This window comes from Gasterosteus aculeatus, chromosome 2 (genome assembly GCF_964276395.1).
Source record: "Gasterosteus aculeatus chromosome 2, fGasAcu3.hap1.1, whole genome shotgun sequence".
NCBI lineage: Eukaryota > Metazoa > Chordata > Actinopteri > Perciformes > Gasterosteidae > Gasterosteus > Gasterosteus aculeatus.
Window position 1 is genome coordinate 23,661,143 of NC_135689.1, and position 18,298 is coordinate 23,679,440.

General features: G+C 44.5%; 72 non-coding genes and 6 pseudogenes across 72 annotated transcripts; all 78 read left to right on the forward strand.

Annotated features, from left to right (window-relative positions):
- Positions 1–25: 25 nt before the first annotated feature.
- Positions 26–144, forward strand: LOC144404466 (5S ribosomal RNA). The gene has a single exon (XR_013466406.1). It is a non-coding gene; the product is annotated as a 5S ribosomal RNA (ribosomal RNA).
- Positions 145–261: 117 nt separating this feature from the next.
- Positions 262–380, forward strand: LOC144397512 (5S ribosomal RNA). Its single transcript, XR_013459658.1, has one exon. It is a non-coding gene; the product is annotated as a 5S ribosomal RNA (ribosomal RNA).
- Positions 381–496: 116 nt separating this feature from the next.
- Positions 497–605, forward strand: LOC144399844 (5S ribosomal RNA; annotated as a pseudogene).
- A 117-nt stretch (positions 606–722) lies between these two features.
- LOC144404467 (5S ribosomal RNA) lies at positions 723–841 on the forward strand. The gene has a single exon (XR_013466407.1). It is a non-coding gene; the product is annotated as a 5S ribosomal RNA (ribosomal RNA).
- Positions 842–958: 117 nt separating this feature from the next.
- LOC144396815 (5S ribosomal RNA) lies at positions 959–1,077 on the forward strand. Its single transcript, XR_013458961.1, has one exon. It is a non-coding gene; the product is annotated as a 5S ribosomal RNA (ribosomal RNA).
- Positions 1,078–1,193: 116 nt separating this feature from the next.
- LOC144399512 (5S ribosomal RNA) lies at positions 1,194–1,312 on the forward strand. The gene has a single exon (XR_013461658.1). It is a non-coding gene; the product is annotated as a 5S ribosomal RNA (ribosomal RNA).
- Positions 1,313–1,429: 117 nt separating this feature from the next.
- Positions 1,430–1,548, forward strand: LOC144397699 (5S ribosomal RNA). Its single transcript, XR_013459846.1, has one exon. It is a non-coding gene; the product is annotated as a 5S ribosomal RNA (ribosomal RNA).
- Positions 1,549–1,664: 116 nt separating this feature from the next.
- On the forward strand, positions 1,665–1,783 carry LOC144400790 (5S ribosomal RNA). Its single transcript, XR_013462725.1, has one exon. It is a non-coding gene; the product is annotated as a 5S ribosomal RNA (ribosomal RNA).
- A 117-nt stretch (positions 1,784–1,900) lies between these two features.
- LOC144399987 (5S ribosomal RNA) lies at positions 1,901–2,009 on the forward strand (annotated as a pseudogene).
- Positions 2,010–2,125: 116 nt separating this feature from the next.
- On the forward strand, positions 2,126–2,244 carry LOC144397432 (5S ribosomal RNA). Its single transcript, XR_013459578.1, has one exon. It is a non-coding gene; the product is annotated as a 5S ribosomal RNA (ribosomal RNA).
- A 116-nt stretch (positions 2,245–2,360) lies between these two features.
- On the forward strand, positions 2,361–2,479 carry LOC144398105 (5S ribosomal RNA). Its single transcript, XR_013460252.1, has one exon. It is a non-coding gene; the product is annotated as a 5S ribosomal RNA (ribosomal RNA).
- A 116-nt stretch (positions 2,480–2,595) lies between these two features.
- On the forward strand, positions 2,596–2,714 carry LOC144390226 (5S ribosomal RNA). The gene has a single exon (XR_013454309.1). It is a non-coding gene; the product is annotated as a 5S ribosomal RNA (ribosomal RNA).
- Positions 2,715–2,830: 116 nt separating this feature from the next.
- On the forward strand, positions 2,831–2,949 carry LOC144399402 (5S ribosomal RNA). Its single transcript, XR_013461547.1, has one exon. It is a non-coding gene; the product is annotated as a 5S ribosomal RNA (ribosomal RNA).
- A 116-nt stretch (positions 2,950–3,065) lies between these two features.
- On the forward strand, positions 3,066–3,184 carry LOC144397701 (5S ribosomal RNA). The gene has a single exon (XR_013459848.1). It is a non-coding gene; the product is annotated as a 5S ribosomal RNA (ribosomal RNA).
- Positions 3,185–3,300: 116 nt separating this feature from the next.
- Positions 3,301–3,419, forward strand: LOC144404468 (5S ribosomal RNA). The gene has a single exon (XR_013466408.1). It is a non-coding gene; the product is annotated as a 5S ribosomal RNA (ribosomal RNA).
- Positions 3,420–3,536: 117 nt separating this feature from the next.
- Positions 3,537–3,655, forward strand: LOC144397573 (5S ribosomal RNA). Its single transcript, XR_013459719.1, has one exon. It is a non-coding gene; the product is annotated as a 5S ribosomal RNA (ribosomal RNA).
- A 116-nt stretch (positions 3,656–3,771) lies between these two features.
- On the forward strand, positions 3,772–3,890 carry LOC144399083 (5S ribosomal RNA). Its single transcript, XR_013461228.1, has one exon. It is a non-coding gene; the product is annotated as a 5S ribosomal RNA (ribosomal RNA).
- A 116-nt stretch (positions 3,891–4,006) lies between these two features.
- On the forward strand, positions 4,007–4,125 carry LOC144396816 (5S ribosomal RNA). Its single transcript, XR_013458962.1, has one exon. It is a non-coding gene; the product is annotated as a 5S ribosomal RNA (ribosomal RNA).
- A 116-nt stretch (positions 4,126–4,241) lies between these two features.
- On the forward strand, positions 4,242–4,360 carry LOC144404469 (5S ribosomal RNA). The gene has a single exon (XR_013466409.1). It is a non-coding gene; the product is annotated as a 5S ribosomal RNA (ribosomal RNA).
- Positions 4,361–4,477: 117 nt separating this feature from the next.
- LOC144396817 (5S ribosomal RNA) lies at positions 4,478–4,596 on the forward strand. Its single transcript, XR_013458963.1, has one exon. It is a non-coding gene; the product is annotated as a 5S ribosomal RNA (ribosomal RNA).
- Positions 4,597–4,712: 116 nt separating this feature from the next.
- On the forward strand, positions 4,713–4,821 carry LOC144399845 (5S ribosomal RNA; annotated as a pseudogene).
- Positions 4,822–4,938: 117 nt separating this feature from the next.
- On the forward strand, positions 4,939–5,057 carry LOC144397574 (5S ribosomal RNA). The gene has a single exon (XR_013459720.1). It is a non-coding gene; the product is annotated as a 5S ribosomal RNA (ribosomal RNA).
- A 116-nt stretch (positions 5,058–5,173) lies between these two features.
- Positions 5,174–5,292, forward strand: LOC144404470 (5S ribosomal RNA). The gene has a single exon (XR_013466410.1). It is a non-coding gene; the product is annotated as a 5S ribosomal RNA (ribosomal RNA).
- Positions 5,293–5,409: 117 nt separating this feature from the next.
- On the forward strand, positions 5,410–5,528 carry LOC144404472 (5S ribosomal RNA). Its single transcript, XR_013466412.1, has one exon. It is a non-coding gene; the product is annotated as a 5S ribosomal RNA (ribosomal RNA).
- Positions 5,529–5,645: 117 nt separating this feature from the next.
- Positions 5,646–5,764, forward strand: LOC144404473 (5S ribosomal RNA). Its single transcript, XR_013466413.1, has one exon. It is a non-coding gene; the product is annotated as a 5S ribosomal RNA (ribosomal RNA).
- A 116-nt stretch (positions 5,765–5,880) lies between these two features.
- Positions 5,881–5,999, forward strand: LOC144404474 (5S ribosomal RNA). Its single transcript, XR_013466414.1, has one exon. It is a non-coding gene; the product is annotated as a 5S ribosomal RNA (ribosomal RNA).
- Positions 6,000–6,116: 117 nt separating this feature from the next.
- Positions 6,117–6,235, forward strand: LOC144404475 (5S ribosomal RNA). The gene has a single exon (XR_013466415.1). It is a non-coding gene; the product is annotated as a 5S ribosomal RNA (ribosomal RNA).
- A 116-nt stretch (positions 6,236–6,351) lies between these two features.
- Positions 6,352–6,470, forward strand: LOC144404476 (5S ribosomal RNA). Its single transcript, XR_013466416.1, has one exon. It is a non-coding gene; the product is annotated as a 5S ribosomal RNA (ribosomal RNA).
- Positions 6,471–6,587: 117 nt separating this feature from the next.
- LOC144404478 (5S ribosomal RNA) lies at positions 6,588–6,706 on the forward strand. The gene has a single exon (XR_013466418.1). It is a non-coding gene; the product is annotated as a 5S ribosomal RNA (ribosomal RNA).
- Positions 6,707–6,823: 117 nt separating this feature from the next.
- LOC144399956 (5S ribosomal RNA) lies at positions 6,824–6,932 on the forward strand (annotated as a pseudogene).
- Positions 6,933–7,048: 116 nt separating this feature from the next.
- LOC144399568 (5S ribosomal RNA) lies at positions 7,049–7,167 on the forward strand. Its single transcript, XR_013461714.1, has one exon. It is a non-coding gene; the product is annotated as a 5S ribosomal RNA (ribosomal RNA).
- A 116-nt stretch (positions 7,168–7,283) lies between these two features.
- LOC144404479 (5S ribosomal RNA) lies at positions 7,284–7,402 on the forward strand. The gene has a single exon (XR_013466419.1). It is a non-coding gene; the product is annotated as a 5S ribosomal RNA (ribosomal RNA).
- Positions 7,403–7,519: 117 nt separating this feature from the next.
- LOC144404480 (5S ribosomal RNA) lies at positions 7,520–7,638 on the forward strand. Its single transcript, XR_013466420.1, has one exon. It is a non-coding gene; the product is annotated as a 5S ribosomal RNA (ribosomal RNA).
- A 117-nt stretch (positions 7,639–7,755) lies between these two features.
- On the forward strand, positions 7,756–7,874 carry LOC144404481 (5S ribosomal RNA). The gene has a single exon (XR_013466421.1). It is a non-coding gene; the product is annotated as a 5S ribosomal RNA (ribosomal RNA).
- Positions 7,875–7,991: 117 nt separating this feature from the next.
- LOC144404482 (5S ribosomal RNA) lies at positions 7,992–8,110 on the forward strand. The gene has a single exon (XR_013466422.1). It is a non-coding gene; the product is annotated as a 5S ribosomal RNA (ribosomal RNA).
- A 116-nt stretch (positions 8,111–8,226) lies between these two features.
- Positions 8,227–8,345, forward strand: LOC144404483 (5S ribosomal RNA). The gene has a single exon (XR_013466423.1). It is a non-coding gene; the product is annotated as a 5S ribosomal RNA (ribosomal RNA).
- A 117-nt stretch (positions 8,346–8,462) lies between these two features.
- On the forward strand, positions 8,463–8,581 carry LOC144404484 (5S ribosomal RNA). The gene has a single exon (XR_013466424.1). It is a non-coding gene; the product is annotated as a 5S ribosomal RNA (ribosomal RNA).
- Positions 8,582–8,697: 116 nt separating this feature from the next.
- LOC144404485 (5S ribosomal RNA) lies at positions 8,698–8,816 on the forward strand. Its single transcript, XR_013466425.1, has one exon. It is a non-coding gene; the product is annotated as a 5S ribosomal RNA (ribosomal RNA).
- A 117-nt stretch (positions 8,817–8,933) lies between these two features.
- LOC144404487 (5S ribosomal RNA) lies at positions 8,934–9,052 on the forward strand. Its single transcript, XR_013466426.1, has one exon. It is a non-coding gene; the product is annotated as a 5S ribosomal RNA (ribosomal RNA).
- Positions 9,053–9,169: 117 nt separating this feature from the next.
- Positions 9,170–9,288, forward strand: LOC144399622 (5S ribosomal RNA). Its single transcript, XR_013461768.1, has one exon. It is a non-coding gene; the product is annotated as a 5S ribosomal RNA (ribosomal RNA).
- Positions 9,289–9,404: 116 nt separating this feature from the next.
- On the forward strand, positions 9,405–9,523 carry LOC144404488 (5S ribosomal RNA). Its single transcript, XR_013466427.1, has one exon. It is a non-coding gene; the product is annotated as a 5S ribosomal RNA (ribosomal RNA).
- A 117-nt stretch (positions 9,524–9,640) lies between these two features.
- On the forward strand, positions 9,641–9,759 carry LOC144404490 (5S ribosomal RNA). Its single transcript, XR_013466429.1, has one exon. It is a non-coding gene; the product is annotated as a 5S ribosomal RNA (ribosomal RNA).
- A 116-nt stretch (positions 9,760–9,875) lies between these two features.
- Positions 9,876–9,994, forward strand: LOC144404491 (5S ribosomal RNA). The gene has a single exon (XR_013466430.1). It is a non-coding gene; the product is annotated as a 5S ribosomal RNA (ribosomal RNA).
- A 117-nt stretch (positions 9,995–10,111) lies between these two features.
- Positions 10,112–10,230, forward strand: LOC144404492 (5S ribosomal RNA). Its single transcript, XR_013466432.1, has one exon. It is a non-coding gene; the product is annotated as a 5S ribosomal RNA (ribosomal RNA).
- A 117-nt stretch (positions 10,231–10,347) lies between these two features.
- LOC144398166 (5S ribosomal RNA) lies at positions 10,348–10,466 on the forward strand. Its single transcript, XR_013460313.1, has one exon. It is a non-coding gene; the product is annotated as a 5S ribosomal RNA (ribosomal RNA).
- Positions 10,467–10,582: 116 nt separating this feature from the next.
- LOC144404493 (5S ribosomal RNA) lies at positions 10,583–10,701 on the forward strand. The gene has a single exon (XR_013466433.1). It is a non-coding gene; the product is annotated as a 5S ribosomal RNA (ribosomal RNA).
- Positions 10,702–10,817: 116 nt separating this feature from the next.
- On the forward strand, positions 10,818–10,936 carry LOC144404494 (5S ribosomal RNA). Its single transcript, XR_013466434.1, has one exon. It is a non-coding gene; the product is annotated as a 5S ribosomal RNA (ribosomal RNA).
- A 117-nt stretch (positions 10,937–11,053) lies between these two features.
- Positions 11,054–11,172, forward strand: LOC144404495 (5S ribosomal RNA). The gene has a single exon (XR_013466435.1). It is a non-coding gene; the product is annotated as a 5S ribosomal RNA (ribosomal RNA).
- Positions 11,173–11,289: 117 nt separating this feature from the next.
- On the forward strand, positions 11,290–11,408 carry LOC144404496 (5S ribosomal RNA). The gene has a single exon (XR_013466436.1). It is a non-coding gene; the product is annotated as a 5S ribosomal RNA (ribosomal RNA).
- Positions 11,409–11,525: 117 nt separating this feature from the next.
- Positions 11,526–11,644, forward strand: LOC144404497 (5S ribosomal RNA). Its single transcript, XR_013466437.1, has one exon. It is a non-coding gene; the product is annotated as a 5S ribosomal RNA (ribosomal RNA).
- A 116-nt stretch (positions 11,645–11,760) lies between these two features.
- LOC144404498 (5S ribosomal RNA) lies at positions 11,761–11,879 on the forward strand. The gene has a single exon (XR_013466438.1). It is a non-coding gene; the product is annotated as a 5S ribosomal RNA (ribosomal RNA).
- A 116-nt stretch (positions 11,880–11,995) lies between these two features.
- On the forward strand, positions 11,996–12,114 carry LOC144404499 (5S ribosomal RNA). Its single transcript, XR_013466439.1, has one exon. It is a non-coding gene; the product is annotated as a 5S ribosomal RNA (ribosomal RNA).
- Positions 12,115–12,231: 117 nt separating this feature from the next.
- LOC144396818 (5S ribosomal RNA) lies at positions 12,232–12,350 on the forward strand. Its single transcript, XR_013458964.1, has one exon. It is a non-coding gene; the product is annotated as a 5S ribosomal RNA (ribosomal RNA).
- Positions 12,351–12,466: 116 nt separating this feature from the next.
- LOC144399846 (5S ribosomal RNA) lies at positions 12,467–12,575 on the forward strand (annotated as a pseudogene).
- Positions 12,576–12,692: 117 nt separating this feature from the next.
- LOC144400791 (5S ribosomal RNA) lies at positions 12,693–12,811 on the forward strand. Its single transcript, XR_013462726.1, has one exon. It is a non-coding gene; the product is annotated as a 5S ribosomal RNA (ribosomal RNA).
- A 117-nt stretch (positions 12,812–12,928) lies between these two features.
- On the forward strand, positions 12,929–13,047 carry LOC144396820 (5S ribosomal RNA). The gene has a single exon (XR_013458966.1). It is a non-coding gene; the product is annotated as a 5S ribosomal RNA (ribosomal RNA).
- Positions 13,048–13,163: 116 nt separating this feature from the next.
- Positions 13,164–13,282, forward strand: LOC144399513 (5S ribosomal RNA). The gene has a single exon (XR_013461659.1). It is a non-coding gene; the product is annotated as a 5S ribosomal RNA (ribosomal RNA).
- A 117-nt stretch (positions 13,283–13,399) lies between these two features.
- LOC144397702 (5S ribosomal RNA) lies at positions 13,400–13,518 on the forward strand. Its single transcript, XR_013459849.1, has one exon. It is a non-coding gene; the product is annotated as a 5S ribosomal RNA (ribosomal RNA).
- A 116-nt stretch (positions 13,519–13,634) lies between these two features.
- LOC144400792 (5S ribosomal RNA) lies at positions 13,635–13,753 on the forward strand. Its single transcript, XR_013462727.1, has one exon. It is a non-coding gene; the product is annotated as a 5S ribosomal RNA (ribosomal RNA).
- Positions 13,754–13,870: 117 nt separating this feature from the next.
- Positions 13,871–13,989, forward strand: LOC144397434 (5S ribosomal RNA). Its single transcript, XR_013459580.1, has one exon. It is a non-coding gene; the product is annotated as a 5S ribosomal RNA (ribosomal RNA).
- A 116-nt stretch (positions 13,990–14,105) lies between these two features.
- LOC144397435 (5S ribosomal RNA) lies at positions 14,106–14,224 on the forward strand. Its single transcript, XR_013459581.1, has one exon. It is a non-coding gene; the product is annotated as a 5S ribosomal RNA (ribosomal RNA).
- A 116-nt stretch (positions 14,225–14,340) lies between these two features.
- On the forward strand, positions 14,341–14,459 carry LOC144398106 (5S ribosomal RNA). The gene has a single exon (XR_013460253.1). It is a non-coding gene; the product is annotated as a 5S ribosomal RNA (ribosomal RNA).
- A 116-nt stretch (positions 14,460–14,575) lies between these two features.
- On the forward strand, positions 14,576–14,694 carry LOC144390227 (5S ribosomal RNA). Its single transcript, XR_013454312.1, has one exon. It is a non-coding gene; the product is annotated as a 5S ribosomal RNA (ribosomal RNA).
- Positions 14,695–14,810: 116 nt separating this feature from the next.
- LOC144399403 (5S ribosomal RNA) lies at positions 14,811–14,929 on the forward strand. The gene has a single exon (XR_013461548.1). It is a non-coding gene; the product is annotated as a 5S ribosomal RNA (ribosomal RNA).
- Positions 14,930–15,045: 116 nt separating this feature from the next.
- LOC144397703 (5S ribosomal RNA) lies at positions 15,046–15,164 on the forward strand. The gene has a single exon (XR_013459850.1). It is a non-coding gene; the product is annotated as a 5S ribosomal RNA (ribosomal RNA).
- A 116-nt stretch (positions 15,165–15,280) lies between these two features.
- Positions 15,281–15,399, forward strand: LOC144398199 (5S ribosomal RNA). The gene has a single exon (XR_013460346.1). It is a non-coding gene; the product is annotated as a 5S ribosomal RNA (ribosomal RNA).
- Positions 15,400–15,516: 117 nt separating this feature from the next.
- LOC144397575 (5S ribosomal RNA) lies at positions 15,517–15,635 on the forward strand. The gene has a single exon (XR_013459721.1). It is a non-coding gene; the product is annotated as a 5S ribosomal RNA (ribosomal RNA).
- A 116-nt stretch (positions 15,636–15,751) lies between these two features.
- Positions 15,752–15,870, forward strand: LOC144399084 (5S ribosomal RNA). The gene has a single exon (XR_013461229.1). It is a non-coding gene; the product is annotated as a 5S ribosomal RNA (ribosomal RNA).
- A 116-nt stretch (positions 15,871–15,986) lies between these two features.
- LOC144396821 (5S ribosomal RNA) lies at positions 15,987–16,105 on the forward strand. The gene has a single exon (XR_013458967.1). It is a non-coding gene; the product is annotated as a 5S ribosomal RNA (ribosomal RNA).
- Positions 16,106–16,221: 116 nt separating this feature from the next.
- Positions 16,222–16,340, forward strand: LOC144404501 (5S ribosomal RNA). Its single transcript, XR_013466441.1, has one exon. It is a non-coding gene; the product is annotated as a 5S ribosomal RNA (ribosomal RNA).
- Positions 16,341–16,457: 117 nt separating this feature from the next.
- On the forward strand, positions 16,458–16,576 carry LOC144396822 (5S ribosomal RNA). The gene has a single exon (XR_013458968.1). It is a non-coding gene; the product is annotated as a 5S ribosomal RNA (ribosomal RNA).
- A 116-nt stretch (positions 16,577–16,692) lies between these two features.
- Positions 16,693–16,801, forward strand: LOC144399847 (5S ribosomal RNA; annotated as a pseudogene).
- A 117-nt stretch (positions 16,802–16,918) lies between these two features.
- LOC144397576 (5S ribosomal RNA) lies at positions 16,919–17,037 on the forward strand. Its single transcript, XR_013459722.1, has one exon. It is a non-coding gene; the product is annotated as a 5S ribosomal RNA (ribosomal RNA).
- Positions 17,038–17,153: 116 nt separating this feature from the next.
- Positions 17,154–17,272, forward strand: LOC144404502 (5S ribosomal RNA). The gene has a single exon (XR_013466442.1). It is a non-coding gene; the product is annotated as a 5S ribosomal RNA (ribosomal RNA).
- Positions 17,273–17,389: 117 nt separating this feature from the next.
- LOC144396823 (5S ribosomal RNA) lies at positions 17,390–17,508 on the forward strand. The gene has a single exon (XR_013458969.1). It is a non-coding gene; the product is annotated as a 5S ribosomal RNA (ribosomal RNA).
- Positions 17,509–17,624: 116 nt separating this feature from the next.
- LOC144399514 (5S ribosomal RNA) lies at positions 17,625–17,743 on the forward strand. Its single transcript, XR_013461660.1, has one exon. It is a non-coding gene; the product is annotated as a 5S ribosomal RNA (ribosomal RNA).
- Positions 17,744–17,860: 117 nt separating this feature from the next.
- On the forward strand, positions 17,861–17,979 carry LOC144397704 (5S ribosomal RNA). Its single transcript, XR_013459851.1, has one exon. It is a non-coding gene; the product is annotated as a 5S ribosomal RNA (ribosomal RNA).
- A 116-nt stretch (positions 17,980–18,095) lies between these two features.
- LOC144404503 (5S ribosomal RNA) lies at positions 18,096–18,214 on the forward strand. Its single transcript, XR_013466443.1, has one exon. It is a non-coding gene; the product is annotated as a 5S ribosomal RNA (ribosomal RNA).
- Positions 18,215–18,298: the final 84 nt, after the last annotated feature.

Consider the following 18,298-nt stretch of genomic DNA (forward strand, 5'->3'; position numbering starts at 1 on the left):
AAGATTAGGTAGAGGACATACAGTTGCTTACGGCCATACCTCTCTGGCTCCGCCTGATCTCGTCTGATCTCAGAAGCTAAGCAGAGTAGGGCCTGGTTAGTACTTGGATGGAAGACCGCCTGGGAATCCCAGGTGCCGTAAGCTTTTTCATTTCTCTCTCTGGAAGAAATCGAGAAGGCATTAGAAAGTGACTCCTTTTTCATTATCTAAACTCCAAAACCTTTGACACATTTTAAAATATTAGGAAGAGGACATACAGTTGCTTACGGCCATACCTCTCTGGCTCCGCCTGATCTCGTCTGATCTCAGAAGCTAAGCAGAGTAGGGCCTGGTTAGTACTTGGTTGGAAGACCGCCTGGGAATCCCAGGTGCTGTAAGCTTTTTCATTTCGATCTGTAAAAGACACAGAGAAGGCCTTAGAAAGTGACTCCATTTAATTGTCAAAACTACAAAACCTTTGACACATTTTAAAAGATTAGGTAGAGGACATACAGTTGCTTACGGCCATACCTCTCTGGCTCCGCCTGATCTCAGAAGCTAAGCAGAGTAGGGCCTGGTTAGTACTTGGATGGAAGACCGCCTGGGAATCCCAGGTGCCGTAAGCTTTTTCATTTCTCTCTCTGGAAGAAATCGAGAAGGCATTAGAAAGTGACTCCTTTTTCATTATCTAAACTCCAAAACCTTTGACACATTTTAAAATATTAGGAAGAGGACATACAGTTGCTTACGGCCATACCTCTCTGGCTCCGCCTGATCTCGTCTGATCTCAGAAGCTAAGCAGAGTAGGGCCTGGTTAGTACTTGGATGGAAGACCGCCTGGGAATCCCAGGTGCCGTAAGCTTTTTCATTTCTCTCTCTGGAAGAAATCGAGAAGGCATTAGAAAGTGACTCCTTTTTCATTATCAAAACTCCAAAACCTTTGACACATTTTAAAAGATTAGGAAGAGGACATACAGTTGCTTACGGCCATACCTCTCTGGCTCCGCCTGATCTCGTCTGATCTCAGAAGCTAAGCAGAGTAGGGCCTGGTTAGTACTTGGATGGAAGACCGCCTGGGAATCCCAGGTGCTGTAAGCTTTTTCATTTCGATCTGTAAAAGACACAGAGAAGGCCTTAGAAAGTGACTCCATTTAATTGTCAAAACTACAAAACCTTTGACACATTTTAAAAGATTAGGTAGAGGACTTACAGTCGCTTACGGCCATACCTCTCTGGCTCCGCCTGATCTCGTCAGATCTCATAAGCTAAGCAGAGTAGGGCCTGGTTAGTACTTGGATGGAAGCCCGCCTGGGAATCCCAGGTGCCGTAAGCTTTTTCATTTCTCTCTCTGGAAGAAATCGAGAAGACATTAGAAAGTGACTCCTTTTTCATTATCAAAACTCCAAAACCTTTGACACATTTTAAAAGATTAGGAAGAGGACATACAGTTGCTTACGGCCATACCTCTCTGGCTCCGCCTGATCTCGTCAGATCTCAGAAGCTAAGCAGAGTAGGGCCTGGTTAGTACTTGGATGGAAGCCCGCCTGGGAATCCCAGGTGCCGTAAGCTTTTTCATTTCTATCTGTAAAAGACACAGAGAAGGCCTTAGAAAGTGACTCCATTTAATTGTCAAAACTACAAAACCTTTGACACATTTTAAAAGATTAGGTAGAGGACATACAGTTGCTTACGGCCATACCTCTCTGGCTCCGCCTGATCTCGTCAGATCTCAGAAGCTAAGCAGAGTAGGGCCTGGTTAGTACTTGGATGGAAGACCGCCTGGGAATCCCAGGTGCCGTAAGCTTTTTCATTTCTCTCTCTGGAAGAAATCGAGAAAGCATTAGAAAGTGACTCCTTTTTCATTATCAAAACTCCAAAACCTTTGACACATTTTAAAAGATTAGGAAGAGGACATACAGTTGCTTACGGCCATACCTCTCTGGCTCTGCCTGATCTCAGAAGCTAAGCAGAGTAGGGCCTGGTTAGTACTTGGATGGAAGACCGCCTGGGAATCCCATGTGCTGTAAGCTTTTTCATTTCGATCTGTAAAAGACACAGAGAAGAACTTAGAAAGTGACTCCATTTCATTGTCAAAACTCCAAAACCTTTGACACATTTTAAAAGATTAGGTAGAGGACATACAGTTGCTTACGGCCATACCTCTCTGGCTCTGCCTGATCTCGTCTGATCTCAGAAGCTAAGCAGAGTAGGGCCTGGTTAGTACTTGGATGGAAGACCGCCTGGGAATCCCAGGTGCCGTAAGCTTTTTCATTTCTATCTGTAAAAGACACAGAGAACGCCTTAGAAAGTGACTCCATTTCATTGTCAAAACTACAAAACCTTTGACACATTTTAAAAGATTAGGTAGAGGACATACAGTTGCTTACGGCCATACCTCTCTGGCTCCGCCTGATCTCGTCTGATCTCAGAAGCTAAGCAGAGTAGGGCCTGGTTAGTACTTGGATGGAAGCCCGCCTGGGAATCCCAGGTGCCGTAAGCTTTTTCATTTCTATCTGTAAAAGACACAGAGAAGGCCTTAGAAAGTGACTCCATTTCATTGTCAAAACTACAAAACCTTTGACACATTTTAAAAGATTAGGTAGAGGACATACAGTTGCTTACGGCCATACCTCTCTGGCTCCGCCTGATCTCGTCAGATCTCAGAAGCTAAGCAGAGTAGGGCCTGGTTAGTACTTGGATGGAAGACCGCCTGGGAATCCCAGGTGCTGTAAGCTTTTTCATTTCGATCTGTAAAAGACACAGAGAAGAACTTAGAAAGTGACTCCATTTCATTGTCAAAACTCCAAAACCTTTGACACATTTTAAAAGATTAGGTAGAGGACATACAGTTGCTTACGGCCATACCTCTCTGGCTCTGCCTGATCTCGTCTGATCTCAGAAGCTAAGCAGAGTAGGGCCTGGTTAGTACTTGGATGGAAGACCGCCTGGGAATCCCATGTGCCGTAAGCTTTTTCATTTCTATCTGTAAAAGACACAGAGAAGGCCTTAGAAAGTGACTCCATTTCATTGTCAAAACTACAAAACCTTTGACACATTTTAAAAGATTAGGTAGAGGACATACAGTTGCTTACGGCCATACCTCTCTGGCTCCGCCTGATCTCGTCAGATCTCAGAAGCTAAGCAGAGTAGGGCCTGGTTAGTACTTGGATGGAAGCCCGCCTGGGAATCCCAGGTGCCGTAAGCTTTTTCATTTCTATCTGTAAAAGACACAGAGAAGGCCTTAGAAAGTGACTCCATTTCATTGTCAAAACTACAAAACCTTTGACACATTTTAAAAGATTAGGTAGAGGACATACAGTTGCTTACGGCCATACCTCTCTGGCTCCGCCTGATCTCGTCTGATCTCAGAAGCTAAGCAGAGTAGGGCCTGGTTAGTACTTGGATGGAAGACCGCCTGGGAATCCCAGGTGCCGTAAGCTTTTTCATTTCTCTCTCTGGAAGAAATCGAGAAGGCATTAGAAAGTGACTCCTTTTTCATTATCTAAACTCCAAAACCTTTGACACATTTTAAAATATTAGGAAGAGGACATACAGTTGCTTACGGCCATACCTCTCTGGCTCTGCCTGATCTCGTCAGATCTCAGAAGCTAAGCAGAGTAGGGCCTGGTTAGTACTTGGATGGAAGACCGCCTGGGAATCCCAGGTGCTGTAAGCTTTTTCATTTCGATCTGTAAAAGACACAGAGAAGAACTTAGAAAGTGACTCCATTTCATTGTCAAAACTCCAAAACCTTTGACACATTTTAAAAGATTAGGTAGAGGACATACAGTTGCTTACGGCCATACCTCTCTGGCTCCGCCTGATCTCGTCTGATCTCAGAAGCTAAGCAGAGTAGGGCCTGGTTAGTACTTGGATGGAAGACCGCCTGGGAATCCCATGTGCTGTAAGCTTTTTCATTTCGATCTGTAAAAGACACAGAGAAGGCCTTAGAAAGTGACTCCATTTCATTGTCAAAACTACAAAACCTTTGACACATTTTAAAAGATTAGGAAGAGGACATACAGTTGCTTACGGCCATACCTCTCTGGCTCCGCCTGATCTCGTCTGATCTCAGAAGCTAAGCAGAGTAGGGCCTGGTTAGTACTTGGATGGAAGACCGCCTGGGAATCCCAGGTGCTGTAAGCTTTTTCATTTCGATCTGTAAAAGACACAGAGAAGAACTTAGAAAGTGACTCCATTTCATTGTCAAAACTCCAAAACCTTTGACACATTTTAAAAGATTAGGTAGAGGACATACAGTTGCTTACGGCCATACCTCTCTGGCTCCGCCTGATCTCGTCTGATCTCAGAAGCTAAGCAGAGTAGGGCCTGGTTAGTACTTGGATGGAAGACCGCCTGGGAATCCCAGGTGCCGTAAGCTTTTTCATGTCTCTCTCTGGAAGAAATCGAGAAGGCCTTAGAAAGTGACTCCTTTTTCATTATCAAAACTCCAAAACCTTTGACACATTTTAAAAGATTAGGAAGAGGACATACAGTTGCTTACGGCCATACCTCTCTGGCTCCGCCTGATCTCGTCTGATCTCAGAAGCTAAGCAGAGTAGGGCCTGGTTAGTACTTGGATGGAAGACCGCCTGGGAATCCCAGGTGCTGTAAGCTTTTTCATTTCGATCTGTAAAAGACACAGAGAAGGCCTTAGAAAGTGACTCCATTTAATTGTCAAAACTACAAAACCTTTGACACATTTTAAAAGATTAGGTAGAGGACATACAGTTGCTTACGGCCATACCTCTCTGGCTCCGCCTGATCTCAGAAGCTAAGCAGAGTAGGGCCTGGTTAGTACTTGGATGGAAGACCGCCTGGGAATCCCAGGTGCCGTAAGCTTTTTCATTTCTCTCTCTGGAAGAAATCGAGAAGGCATTAGAAAGTGACTCCTTTTTCATTATCTAAACTCCAAAACCTTTGACACATTTTAAAATATTAGGAAGAGGACATACAGTTGCTTACGGCCATACCTCTCTGGCTCTGCCTGATCTCGTCAGATCTCAGAAGCTAAGCAGAGTAGGGCCTGGTTAGTACTTGGATGGAAGACCGCCTGGGAATCCCAGGTGCTGTAAGCTTTTTCATTTCGATCTGTAAAAGACACAGAGAAGAACTTAGAAAGTGACTCCATTTCATTGTCAAAACTCCAAAACCTTTGACACATTTTAAAAGATTAGGTAGAGGACATACAGTTGCTTACGGCCATACCTCTCTGGCTCCGCCTGATCTCGTCTGATCTCAGAAGCTAAGCAGAGTAGGGCCTGGTTAGTACTTGGATGGAAGACCGCCTGGGAATCCCAGGTGCCGTAAGCTTTTTCATTTCTCTCTCTGGAAGAAATCGAGAAGGCATTAGAAAGTGACTCCTTTTTCATTATCAAAACTCCAAAACCTTTGACACATTTTAAAAGATTAGGAAGAGGACATACAGTTGCTTACGGCCATACCTCTCTGGCTCCGCCTGATCTCGTCTGATCTCAGAAGCTAAGCAGAGTAGGGCCTGGTTAGTACTTGGATGGAAGACCGCCTGGGAATCCCAGGTGCCGTAAGCTTTTTCATTTCTCTCTCTGGAAGAAATCGAGAAGGCATTAGAAAGTGACTCCTTTTTCATTATCAAAACTCCAAAACCTTTGACACATTTTAAAAGATTAGGAAGAGGACATACAGTTGCTTACGGCCATACCTCTCTGGCTCCGCCTGATCTCGTCTGATCTCAGAAGCTAAGCAGAGTAGGGCCTGGTTAGTACTTGGATGGAAGACCGCCTGGGAATCCCAGGTGCCGTAAGCTTTTTCAATTCTATCTGTAAAAGACACAGAGAAGGCCTTAGAAAGTGACTCCATTTAATTGTCAAAACTACAAAACCTTTGACACATTTTAAAAGATTAGATAGAGGACATACAGTTGCTTACGGCCATACCTCTCTGGCTCCGCCTGATCTCGTCTGATCTCAGAAGCTAAGCAGAGTAGGGCCTGGTTAGTACTTGGATGGAAGACCGCCTGGGAATCCCAGGTGCCGTAAGCTTTTTCATTTCTCTCTCTGGAAGAAATCGAGAAGGCATTAGAAAGTGACTCCTTTTTCATTATCAAAACTCCAAAACCTTTGACACATTTTAAAAGATTAGGAAGAGGACATACAGTTGCTTACGGCCATACCTCTCTGGCTCCGCCTGATCTCGTCTGATCTCAGAAGCTAAGCAGAGTAGGGCCTGGTTAGTACTTGGATGGAAGACCGCCTGGGAATCCCAGGTGCCGTAAGCTTTTTCAATTCTATCTGTAAAAGACACAGAGAAGGCCTTAGAAAGTGACTCCATTTAATTGTCAAAACTACAAAACCTTTGACACATTTTAAAAGATTAGGTAGAGGACATACAGTTGCTTACGGCCATACCTCTCTGGCTCCGCCTGATCTCGTCTGATCTCAGAAGCTAAGCAGAGTAGGGCCTGGTTAGTACTTGGATGGAAGACCGCCTGGGAATCCCAGGTGCCGTAAGCTTTTTCATTTCTCTCTCTGGAAGAAATTGAGAAGGCATTAGAAAGTGAATCCTTTTTCATTATCAAAACTCCAAAACCTTTGACACATTTTAAAAGATTAGGAAGAGGACATACAGTTGCTTACGGCCATACCTCTCTGGCTCCGCCTGATCTCGTCTGATCTCAGAAGCTAAGCAGAGTAGGGCCTGGTTAGTACTTGGATGGAAGACCGCCTGGGAATCCCAGGTGCCGTAAGCTTTTTCATTTCTCTCTCTGGAAGAAATCGAGAAGGCCTTAGAAAGTGACTCCTTTTTCATTATCAAAACTCCAAAACCTTTGACACATTTTAAAAGATTAGGAAGAGGACATACAGTTGCTTACGGCCATACCTCTCTGGCTCCGCCAGATCTCAGAAGCTAAGCAGAGTAGGGCCTGGTTAGTACTTGGATGGAAGACCGCCTGGGAATCCCAGGTGCTGTAAGCTTTTTCATTTCGATCTGTAAAAGACACAGAGAAGAACTTAGAAAGTGACTCCATTTCATTGTCAAAACTCCAAAACCTTTGACACATTTTAAAAGATTAGGTAGAGGACATACAGTTGCTTACGGCCATACCTCTCTGGCTCCGCCTGATCTTGTCTGATCTCAGAAGCTAAGCACAGTAGGGCCTGGTTAGTACTTGGATGGAAGACCGCCTGGGAATCCCAGGTGCCGTAAGCTTTTTCAATTCTATCTGTAAAAGACACAGAGAAGGCCTTAGAAAGTGACTCCATTTAATTGTCAAAACTACAAAACCTTTGACACATTTTAAAAGATTAGGTAGAGGACATACAGTTGCTTACGGCCATACCTCTCTGGCTCCGCCTGATCTCGTCTGATCTCAGAAGCTAAGCAGAGTAGGGCCTGGTTAGTACTTGGATGGAAGACCGCCTGGGAATCCCAGGTGCCGTAAGCTTTTTCATTTCTCTCTCTGGAAGAAATCGAGAAGGCATTAGAAAGTGAATCCTTTTTCATTATCAAAACTCCAAAACCTTTGACACATTTTAAAAGATTAGGAAGAGGACATACAGTTGCTTACGGCCATACCTCTCTGGCTCCGCCTGATCTCGTCTGATCTCAGAAGCTAAGCAGAGTAGGGCCTGGTTAGTACTTGGATGGAAGACCGCCTGGGAATCCCAGGTGCCGTAAGCTTTTTCATTTCTCTCTCTGGAAGAAATCGAGAAGGCATTAGAAAGTGACTCCTTTTTCATTATCAAAACTCCAAAACCTTTGACACATTTTAAAAGATTAGGAAGAGGACATACAGTTGCTTACGGCCATACCTCTCTGGCTCCGCCTGATCTCGTCTGATCTCAGAAGCTAAGCAGAGTAGGGCCTGGTTAGTACTTGGATGGAAGACCGCCTGGGAATCCCAGGTGCCGTAAGCTTTTTCATTTCTCTCTCTGGAAGAAATCGAGAAGGCATTAGAAAGTGACTCCTTTTTCATTATCAAAACTCCAAAACCTTTGACACATTTTAAAAGATTAGGAAGAGGACATACAGTTGCTTACGGCCATACCTCTCTGGCTCCGCCTGATCTCGTCTGATCTCAGAAGCTAAGCAGAGTAGGGCCTGGTTAGTACTTGGATGGAAGACCGCCTGGGAATCCCAGGTGCCGTAAGCTTTTTCAATTCTATCTGTAAAAGACACAGAGAAGGCCTTAGAAAGTGACTCCATTTAATTGTCAAAACTACAAAACCTTTGACACATTTTAAAAGATTAGATAGAGGACATACAGTTGCTTACGGCCATACCTCTCTGGCTCCGCCTGATCTCGTCTGATCTCAGAAGCTAAGCAGAGTAGGGCCTGGTTAGTACTTGGATGGAAGACCGCCTGGGAATCCCAGGTGCCGTAAGCTTTTTCATTTCTCTCTCTGGAAGAAATCGAGAAGGCATTAGAAAGTGACTCCTTTTTCATTATCAAAACTCCAAAACCTTTGACACATTTTAAAAGATTAGGAAGAGGACATACAGTTGCTTACGGCCATACCTCTCTGGCTCCGCCTGATCTCGTCTGATCTCAGAAGCTAAGCAGAGTAGGGCCTGGTTAGTACTTGGATGGAAGACCGCCTGGGAATCCCAGGTGCCGTAAGCTTTTTCATTTCTATCTGTAAAAGACACAGAGAAGGCCTTAGAAAGTGACTCCATTTCATTGTCAAAACTACAAAACCTTTGACAAGTTTTAAAAGATTAGGAAGAGGACATACAGTTGCTTACGGCCATACCTCTCTGGCTCCGCCTGATCTCGTCTGATCTCAGAAGCTAAGCAGAGTAGGGCCTGGTTAGTACTTGGATGGAAGACCGCCTGGGAATCCCAGGTGCCGTAAGCTTTTTCATTTCTCTCTCTGGAAGAAATTGAGAAGGCATTAGAAAGTGAATCCTTTTTCATTATCAAAACTCCAAAACCTTTGACACATTTTAAAATATTAGGAAGAGGACATACAGTTGCTTACGGCCATACCTCTCTGGCTCCGCCTGATCTCGTCTGATCTCAGAAGCTAAGCAGAGTAGGGCCTGGTTAGTACTTGGATGGAAGACCGCCTGGGAATCCCAGGTGCCGTAAGCTTTTTCATTTCTCTCTCTGGAAGAAATCGAGAAGGCATTAGAAAGTGACTCCTTTTTCATTATCAAAACTCCAAAACCTTTGACACATTTTAAAAGATTAGGTAGAGGACATACAGTTGCTTACGGCCATACCTCTCTGGCTCCGCCTGATCTCGTCTCATCTCAGAAGCTAAGCAGAGTAGGGCCTGGTTAGTACTTGGATGGAAGACCGCCTGGGAATCCCAGGTGCCGTAAGCTTTTTCAATTCTATCTGTAAAAGACACAGAGAAGGCCTTAGAAAGTGACTCCATTTAATTGTCAAAACTACAAAACCTTTGACACATTTTAAAAGATTAGGTAGAGGACATACAGTTGCTTACGGCCATACCTCTCTGGCTCCGCCTGATCTCGTCTGATCTCAGAAGCTAAGCAGAGTAGGGCCTGGTTAGTACTTGGATGGAAGACCGCCTGGGAATCCCAGGTGCCGTAAGCTTTTTCATTTCTCTCTCTGGAAGAAATTGAGAAGGCATTAGAAAGTGAATCCTTTTTCATTATCAAAACTCCAAAACCTTTGACACATTTTAAAATATTAGGAAGAGGACATACAGTTGCTTACGGCCATACCTCTCTGGCTCCGCCTGATCTCGTCTGATCTCAGAAGCTAAGCAGAGTAGGGCCTGGTTAGTACTTGGATGGAAGACCGCCTGGGAATCCCAGGTGCCGTAAGCTTTTTCATTTCTATCTGTAAAAGACACAGAGAAGGCCTTAGAAAGTGACTCCATTTCATTGTCAAAACTACAAAACCTTTGACACATTTTAAAAGATTAGGTAGAGGACATACAGTTGCTTACGGCCATACCTCTCTGGCTCCGCCTGATCTCGTCTGATCTCAGAAGCTAAGCAGAGTAGGGCCTGGTTAGTACTTGGATGGAAGACCGCCTGGGAATCCCAGGTGCCGTAAGCTTTTTCATTTCTCTCTCTGGAAGAAATTGAGAAGGCATTAGAAAGTGACTCCTTTTTCATTATCAAAACTCCAAAACCTTTGACACATTTTAAAAGATTAGGAAGAGGACATACAGTTGCTTACGGCCATACCTCTCTGGCTCCGCCTGATCTCGTCTGATCTCAGAAGCTAAGCAGAGTAGGGCCTGGTTAGTACTTGGATGGAAGACCGCCTGGGAATCCCAGGTGCCGTAAGCTTTTTCATTTCTCTCTCTGGAAGAAATCGAGAAGGCATTAGAAAGTGACTCCTTTTTCATTATCAAAACTCCAAAACCTTTGACACATTTTAAAAGATTAGGAAGAGGACATACAGTTGCTTACGGCCGTACCTCTCTGGCTCCGCCTGATCTCGTCTGATCTCAGAAGCTAAGCAGAGTAGGGCCTGGTTAGTACTTGGATGGAAGACCGCCTGGGAATCCCAGGTGCCGTAAGCTTTTTCATTTCTATCTGTAAAAGACACAGAGAAGGCCTTAGAAAGTGACTCCATTTCATTGTCAAAACTACAAAACCTTTGACACGTTTTAAAAGATTAGGAAGAGGACATACAGTTGCTTACGGCCATACCTCTCTGGCTCCGCCTGATCTCGTCTGATCTCAGAAGCTAAGCAGAGTAGGGCCTGGTTAGTACTTGGATGGAAGACCGCCTGGGAATCCCAGGTGCCGTAAGCTTTTTCAATTCTATCTGTAAAAGACACAGAGAAGGCCTTAGAAAGTGACTCCATTTAATTGTCAAAACTACAAAACCTTTGACACATTTTAAAAGATTAGGTAGAGGACATACAGTTGCTTACGGCCATACCTCTCTGGCTCCGCCTGATCTCGTCTGATCTCAGAAGCTAAGCAGAGTAGGGCCTGGTTAGTACTTGGATGGAAGACCGCCTGGGAATCCCAGGTGCCGTAAGCTTTTTCATTTCTCTCTCTGGAAGAAATCGAGAAGGCATTAGAAAGTGACTCCTTTTTCATTATCAAAACTCCAAAACCTTTGACACATTTTAAAAGATTAGGAAGAGGACATACAGTTGCTTACGGCCATACCTCTCTGGCTCCGCCTGATCTCGTCTGATCTCAGAAGCTAAGCAGAGTAGGGCCTGGTTAGTACTTGGATGGAAGACCGCCTGGGAATCCCAGGTGCCGTAAGCTTTTTCATTTCTCTCTCTGGAAGAAATCGAGAAGGCATTAGAAAGTGACTCCTTTTTCATTATCAAAACTCCAAAACCTTTGACACATTTTAAAAGATTAGGAAGAGGACATACAGTTGCTTACGGCCATACCTCTCTGGCTCCGCCTGATCTCGTCTGATCTCAGAAGCTAAGCAGAGTAGGGCCTGGTTAGTACTTGGATGGAAGACCGCCTGGGAATCCCAGGTGCCGTAAGCTTTTTCATTTCTCTCTCTGGAAGAAATCGAGAAGGCATTAGAAAGTGACTCCTTTTTCATTATCAAAACTCCAAAACCTTTGACACATTTTAAAAGATTAGGAAGAGGACATACAGTTGCTTACGGCCATACCTCTCTGGCTCCGCCTGATCTCGTCTGATCTCAGAAGCTAAGCAGAGTAGGGCCTGGTTAGTACTTGGATGGAAGACCGCCTGGGAATCCCAGGTGCCGTAAGCTTTTTCATTTCTATCTGTAAAAGACACAGAGAAGGCCTTAGAAAGTGACTCCATTTCATTGTCAAAACTACAAAACCTTTGACACGTTTTAAAAGATTAGGAAGAGGACATACAGTTGCTTACGGCCATACCTCTCTGGCTCCGCCTGATCTCGTCTGATCTCAGAAGCTAAGCAGAGTAGGGCCTGGTTAGTACTTGGATGGAAGACCGCCTGGGAATCCCAGGTGCCGTAAGCTTTTTCAATTCTATCTGTAAAAGACACAGAGAAGGCCTTAGAAAGTGACTCCATTTAATTGTCAAAACTACAAAACCTTTGACACATTTTAAAAGATTAGGTAGAGGACATACAGTTGCTTACGGCCATACCTCTCTGGCTCCGCCTGATCTCGTCTGATCTCAGAAGCTAAGCAGAGTAGGGCCTGGTTAGTACTTGGATGGAAGACCGCCTGGGAATCCCAGGTGCCGTAAGCTTTTTCATTTCTCTCTCTGGAAGAAATCGAGAAGGCATTAGAAAGTGACTCCTTTTTCATTATCAAAACTCCAAAACCTTTGACACATTTTAAAAGATTAGGAAGAGGACATACAGTTGCTTACGGCCATACCTCTCTGGCTCCGCCTGATCTCGTCTGATCTCAGAAGCTAAGCAGAGTAGGGCCTGGTTAGTACTTGGATGGAAGACCGCCTGGGAATCCCAGGTGCTGTAAGCTTTTTCATTTCGATCTGTAAAAGACACAGAGAAGGCCTTAGAAAGTGACTCCATTTAATTGTCAAAACTACAAAACCTTTGACACATTTTAAAAGATTAGGTAGAGGACATACAGTTGCTTACGGCCATACCTCTCTGGCTCCGCCTGATCTCAGAAGCTAAGCAGAGTAGGGCCTGGTTAGTACTTGGATGGAAGACCGCCTGGGAATCCCAGGTGCCGTAAGCTTTTTCATTTCTCTCTCTGGAAGAAATCGAGAAGGCATTAGAAAGTGACTCCTTTTTCATTATCTAAACTCCAAAACCTTTGACACATTTTAAAGTATTAGGAAGAGGACATACAGTTGCTTACGGCCATACCTCTCTGGCTCCGCCTGATCTCGTCAGATCTCAGAAGCTAAGCAGAGTAGGGCCTGGTTAGTACTTGGATGGAAGACCGCCTGGGAATCCCAGGTGCCGTAAGCTTTTTCATTTCTCTCTCTGGAAGAAATCGAGAAGGCCTTAGAAAGTGACTCCTTTTTCATTATCAAAACTCCAAAACCTTTGACACATTTTAAAAGATTAGGAAGAGGACATACAGTTGCTTACGGCCATACCTCTCTGGCTCCGCCTGATCTCGTCTGATCTCAGAAGCTAAGCAGAGTAGGGCCTGGTTAGTACTTGGATGGAAGACCGCCTGGGAATCCCAGGTGCTGTAAGCTTTTTCATTTCGATCTGTAAAAGACACAGAGAAGGCCTTAGAAAGTGACTCCATTTAATTGTCAAAACTACAAAACCTTTGACACATTTTAAAAGATTAGGTAGAGGACGTACAGTCGCTTACGGCCATACCTCTCTGGCTCCGCCTGATCTCGTCAGATCTCATAAGCTAAGCAGAGTAGGGCCTGGTTAGTACTTGGATGGAAGCCCGCCTGGGAATCCCAGGTGCCGTAAGCTTTTTCATTTCTCTCTCTGGAAGAAATCGAGAAGACATTAGAAAGTGACTCCTTTTTCATTATCAAAACTCCAAAACCTTTGACACATTTTAAAAGATTAGGAAGAGGACATACAGTTGCTTACGGCCATACCTCTCTGGCTCCGCCTGATCTCGTCAGATCTCAGAAGCTAAGCAGAGTAGGGCCTGGTTAGTACTTGGATGGAAGCCCGCCTGGGAATCCCAGGTGCCGTAAGCTTTTTCATTTCTATCTGTAAAAGACACAGAGAAGGCCTTAGAAAGTGACTCCATTTAATTGTCAAAACTACAAAACCTTTGACACATTTTAAAAGATTAGGTAGAGGACATACAGTTGCTTACGGCCATACCTCTCTGGCTCCGCCTGATCTCGTCAGATCTCAGAAGCTAAGCAGAGTAGGGCCTGGTTAGTACTTGGATGGAAGACCGCCTGGGAATCCCAGGTGCCGTAAGCTTTTTCATTTCTCTCTCTGGAAGAAATCGAGAAAGCATTAGAAAGTGACTCCTTTTTCATTATCTAAACTCCAAAACCTTTGACACATTTTAAAATATTAGGAAGAGGACATACAGTTGCTTACGGCCATACCTCTCTGGCTCTGCCTGATCTCGTCTGATCTCAGAAGCTAAGCAGAGTAGGGCCTGGTTAGTACTTGGATGGAAGACCGCCTGGGAATCCCAGGTGCCGTAAGCTTTTTCATTTCGATCTGTAAAAGACACAGAGAAGAACTTAGAAAGTGACTCCATTTCATTGTCAAAACTCCAAAACCTTTGACACATTTTAAAAGATTAGGTAGAGGACATACAGTTGCTTACGGCCATACCTCTCTGGCTCTGCCTGATCTCGTCTGATCTCAGAAGCTAAGCAGAGTAGGGCCTGGTTAGTACTTGGATGGAAGACCGCCTGGGAATCCCAGGTGCCGTAAGCTTTTTCATTTCTATCTGTAAAAGACACAGAGAACGCCTTAGAAAGTGACTCCATTTCATTGTCAAAACTACAAAACCTTTGACACATTTTAAAAGATTAGGTAGAGGACATACAGTTGCTTACGGCCATACCTCTCTGGCTCCGCCTGATCTCGTCTGATCTCAGAAGCTAAGCAGAGTAGGGCCTGGTTAGTACTTGGATGGAAGCCCGCCTGGGAATCCCAGGTGCCGTAAGCTTTTTCATTTCTATCTGTAAAAGACACAGAGAAGGCCTTAGAAAGTGACTCCATTTCATTGTCAAAACTACAAAACCTTTGACACATTTTAAAAGATTAGGTAGAGGACATACAGTTGCTTACGGCCATACCTCTCTGGCTCCGCCTGATCTCGTCAGATCTCAGAAGCTAAGCAGAGTAGGGCCTGGTTAGTACTTGGATGGAAGACCGCCTGGGAATCCCAGGTGCTGTAAGCTTTTTCATTTCGATCTGTAAAAGACACAGAGAAGAACTTAGAAAGTGACTCCATTTCATTGTCAAAACTCCAAAACCTTTGACACATTTTAAAAGATTAGGTAGAGGACATACAGTTGCTTACGGCCATACCTCTCTGGCTCTGCCTGATCTCGTCTGATCTCAGAAGCTAAGCAGAGTAGGGCCTGGTTAGTACTTGGATGGAAGACCGCCTGGGAATCCCATGTGCCGTAAGCTTTTTCATTTCTATCTGTAAAAGACACAGAGAAGGCCTTAGAAAGTGACTCCATTTCATTGTCAAAACTACAAAACCTTTGACACATTTTAAAAGATTAGGTAGAGGACATACAGTTGCTTACGGCCATACCTCTCTGGCTCCGCCTGATCTCGTCAGATCTCAGAAGCTAAGCAGAGTAGGGCCTGGTTAGTACTTGGATGGAAGCCCGCCTGGGAATCCCAGGTGCCGTAAGCTTTTTCATTTCTATCTGTAAAAGACACAGAGAAGGCCTTAGAAAGTGACTCCATTTCATTGTCAAAACTACAAAACCTTTGACACATTTTAAAAGATTAGGTAGAGGACATACAGTTGCTTACGGCCATACCTCTCTGGCTCCGCCTGATCTCGTCTGATCTCAGAAGCTAATCAGAGTAGGGCCTGGTTAGTACTTGGATGGAAGACCGCCTGGGAATCCCAGGTGCCGTAAGCTTTTTCATTTCTCTCTCTGGAAGAAATCGAGAAGGCATTAGAAAGTGACTCCTTTTTCATTATCTAAACTCCAAAACCTTTGACACATTTTAAAATATTAGGAAGAGGACATACAGTTGCTTACGGCCATACCTCTCTGGCTCTGCCTGATCTCGTCAGATCTCAGAAGCTAAGCAGAGTAGGGCCTGGTTAGTACTTGGATGGAAGACCGCCTGGGAATCCCAGGTGCTGTAAGCTTTTTCATTTCGATCTGTAAAAGACACAGAGAAGAACTTAGAAAGTGACTCCATTTCATTGTCAAAACTCCAAAACCTTTGACACATTTTAAAAGATTAGGTAGAGGACATACAGTTGCTTACGGCCATACCTCTCTGGCTCCGCCTGATCTCGTCTGATCTCAGAAGCTAAGCAGAGTAGGGCCTGGTTAGTACTTGGATGGAAGACCGCCTGGGAATCCCATGTGCTGTAAGCTTTTTCATTTCGATCTGTAAAAGACACAGAGAAGGCCTTAGAAAGTGACTCCATTTCATTGTCAAAACTACAAAACCTTTGACACATTTTAAAAGATTAGGAAGAGGACATACAGTTGCTTACGGCCATACCTCTCTGGCTCCGCCTGATCTCGTCTGATCTCAGAAGCTAAGCAGAGTAGGGCCTGGTTAGTACTTGGATGGAAGACCGCCTGGGAATCCCAGGTGCTGTAAGCTTTTTCATTTCGATCTGTAAAAGACACAGAGAAGAACTTAGAAAGTGACTCCATTTCATTGTCAAAACTCCAAAACCTTTGACACATTTTAAAAGATTAGGTAGAGGACATACAGTTGCTTACGGCCATACCTCTCTGGCTCCGCCTGATCTCGTCTGATCTCAGAAGCTAAGCAGAGTAGGGCCTGGTTAGTACTTGGATGGAAGACCGCCTGGGAATCCCAGGTGCCGTAAGCTTTTTCATGTCTCTCTCTGGAAGAAATCGAGAAGGCCTTAGAAAGTGACTCCTTTTTCATTATCAAAACTCCAAAACCTTTGACACATTTTAAAAGATTAGGAAGAGGACATACAGTTGCTTACGGCCATACCTCTCTGGCTCCGCCTGATCTCGTCTGATCTCAGAAGCTAAGCAGAGTAGGGCCTGGTTAGTACTTGGATGGAAGACCGCCTGGGAATCCCAGGTGCTGTAAGCTTTTTCATTTCGATCTGTAAAAGACACAGAGAAGGCCTTAGAAAGTGACTCCATTTAATTGTCAAAACTACAAAACCTTTGACACATTTTAAAAGATTAGGTAGAGGACATACAGTTGCTTACGGCCATACCTCTCTGGCTCCGCCTGATCTCAGAAGCTAAGCAGAGTAGGGCCTGGTTAGTACTTGGATGGAAGACCGCCTGGGAATCCCAGGTGCCGTAAGCTTTTTCATTTCTCTCTCTGGAAGAAATCGAGAAGGCATTAGAAAGTGACTCCTTTTTCATTATCTAAACTCCAAAACCTTTGACACATTTTAAAATATTAGGAAGAGGACATACAGTTGCTTACGGCCATACCTCTCTGGCTCTGCCTGATCTCGTCAGATCTCAGAAGCTAAGCAGAGTAGGGCCTGGTTAGTACTTGGATGGAAGACCGCCTGGGAATCCCAGGTGCTGTAAGCTTTTTCATTTCGATCTGTAAAAGACACAGAGAAGAACTTAGAAAGTGACTCCATTTCATTGTCAAAACTCCAAAACCTTTGACACATTTTAAAAGATTAGGTAGAGGACATACAGTTGCTTACGGCCATACCTCTCTGGCTCCGCCTGATCTCGTCTGATCTCAGAAGCTAAGCAGAGTAGGGCCTGGTTAGTACTTGGATGGAAGACCGCCTGGGAATCCCAGGTGCCGTAAGCTTTTTCATTTCTCTCTCTGGAAGAAATCGAGAAGGCCTTAGAAAGTGACTCCTTTTTCATTATCAAAACTCCAAAACCTTTGACACATTTTAAAAGATTAGGAAGAGGACATATATTTGCTTACGGCCATACCTCTCTGGCTCCGCCTGATCTCGTCTGATCTCAGAAGCTAAGCAGAGTAGGGCCTGGTTAGTACTTGGATGGAAGACCGCCTGGGAATCCCAGGTGCTGTAAGCTTTTTCATTTCGATCTGTAAAAGACACAGAGAAGGCCTTAGAAAGTGACTCCATTTAATTGTCAAAACTACAAAACCTTTGACACATTTTAAAAGATTAGGTAGAGGACGTACAGTCGCTTACGGCCATACCTCTCTGGCTCCGCCTGATCTCGTCAGATCTCATAAGCTAAGCAGAGTAGGGCCTGGTTAGTACTTGGATGGAAGCCCGCCTGGGAATCCCAGGTGCCGTAAGCTTTTTCATTTCTCTCTCTGGAAGAAATCGAGAAGACATTAGAAAGTGACTCCTTTTTCATTATCAAAACTCCAAAACCTTTGACACATTTTAAAAGATTAGGAAGAGGACATACAGTTGCTTACGGCCATACCTCTCTGGCTCCGCCTGATCTCGTCAGATCTCAGAAGCTAAGCAGAGTAGGGCCTGGTTAGTACTTGGATGGAAGCCCGCCTGGGAATCCCAGGTGCCGTAAGCTTTTTCATTTCGATCTGTAAAAGACACAGAGAAGAACTTAGAAAGTGACTCCATTTCATTGTCAAAACTCCAAAACCTTTGACACATTTTAAAAGATTAGGTAGAGGACATACAGTTGCTTACGGCCATACCTCTCTGGCTCCGCCTGATCTCGTCTGATCTCAGAAGCTAAGCAGAGTAGGGCCTGGTTAGTACTTGGATGGAAGACCGCCTGGGAATCCCAGGTGCCGTAAGCTTTTTCATTTCTCTCTCTGGAAGAAATCGAGAAGGCATTAGAAAGTGACTCCTTTTTCATTATCTAAACTCCAAAACCTTTGACA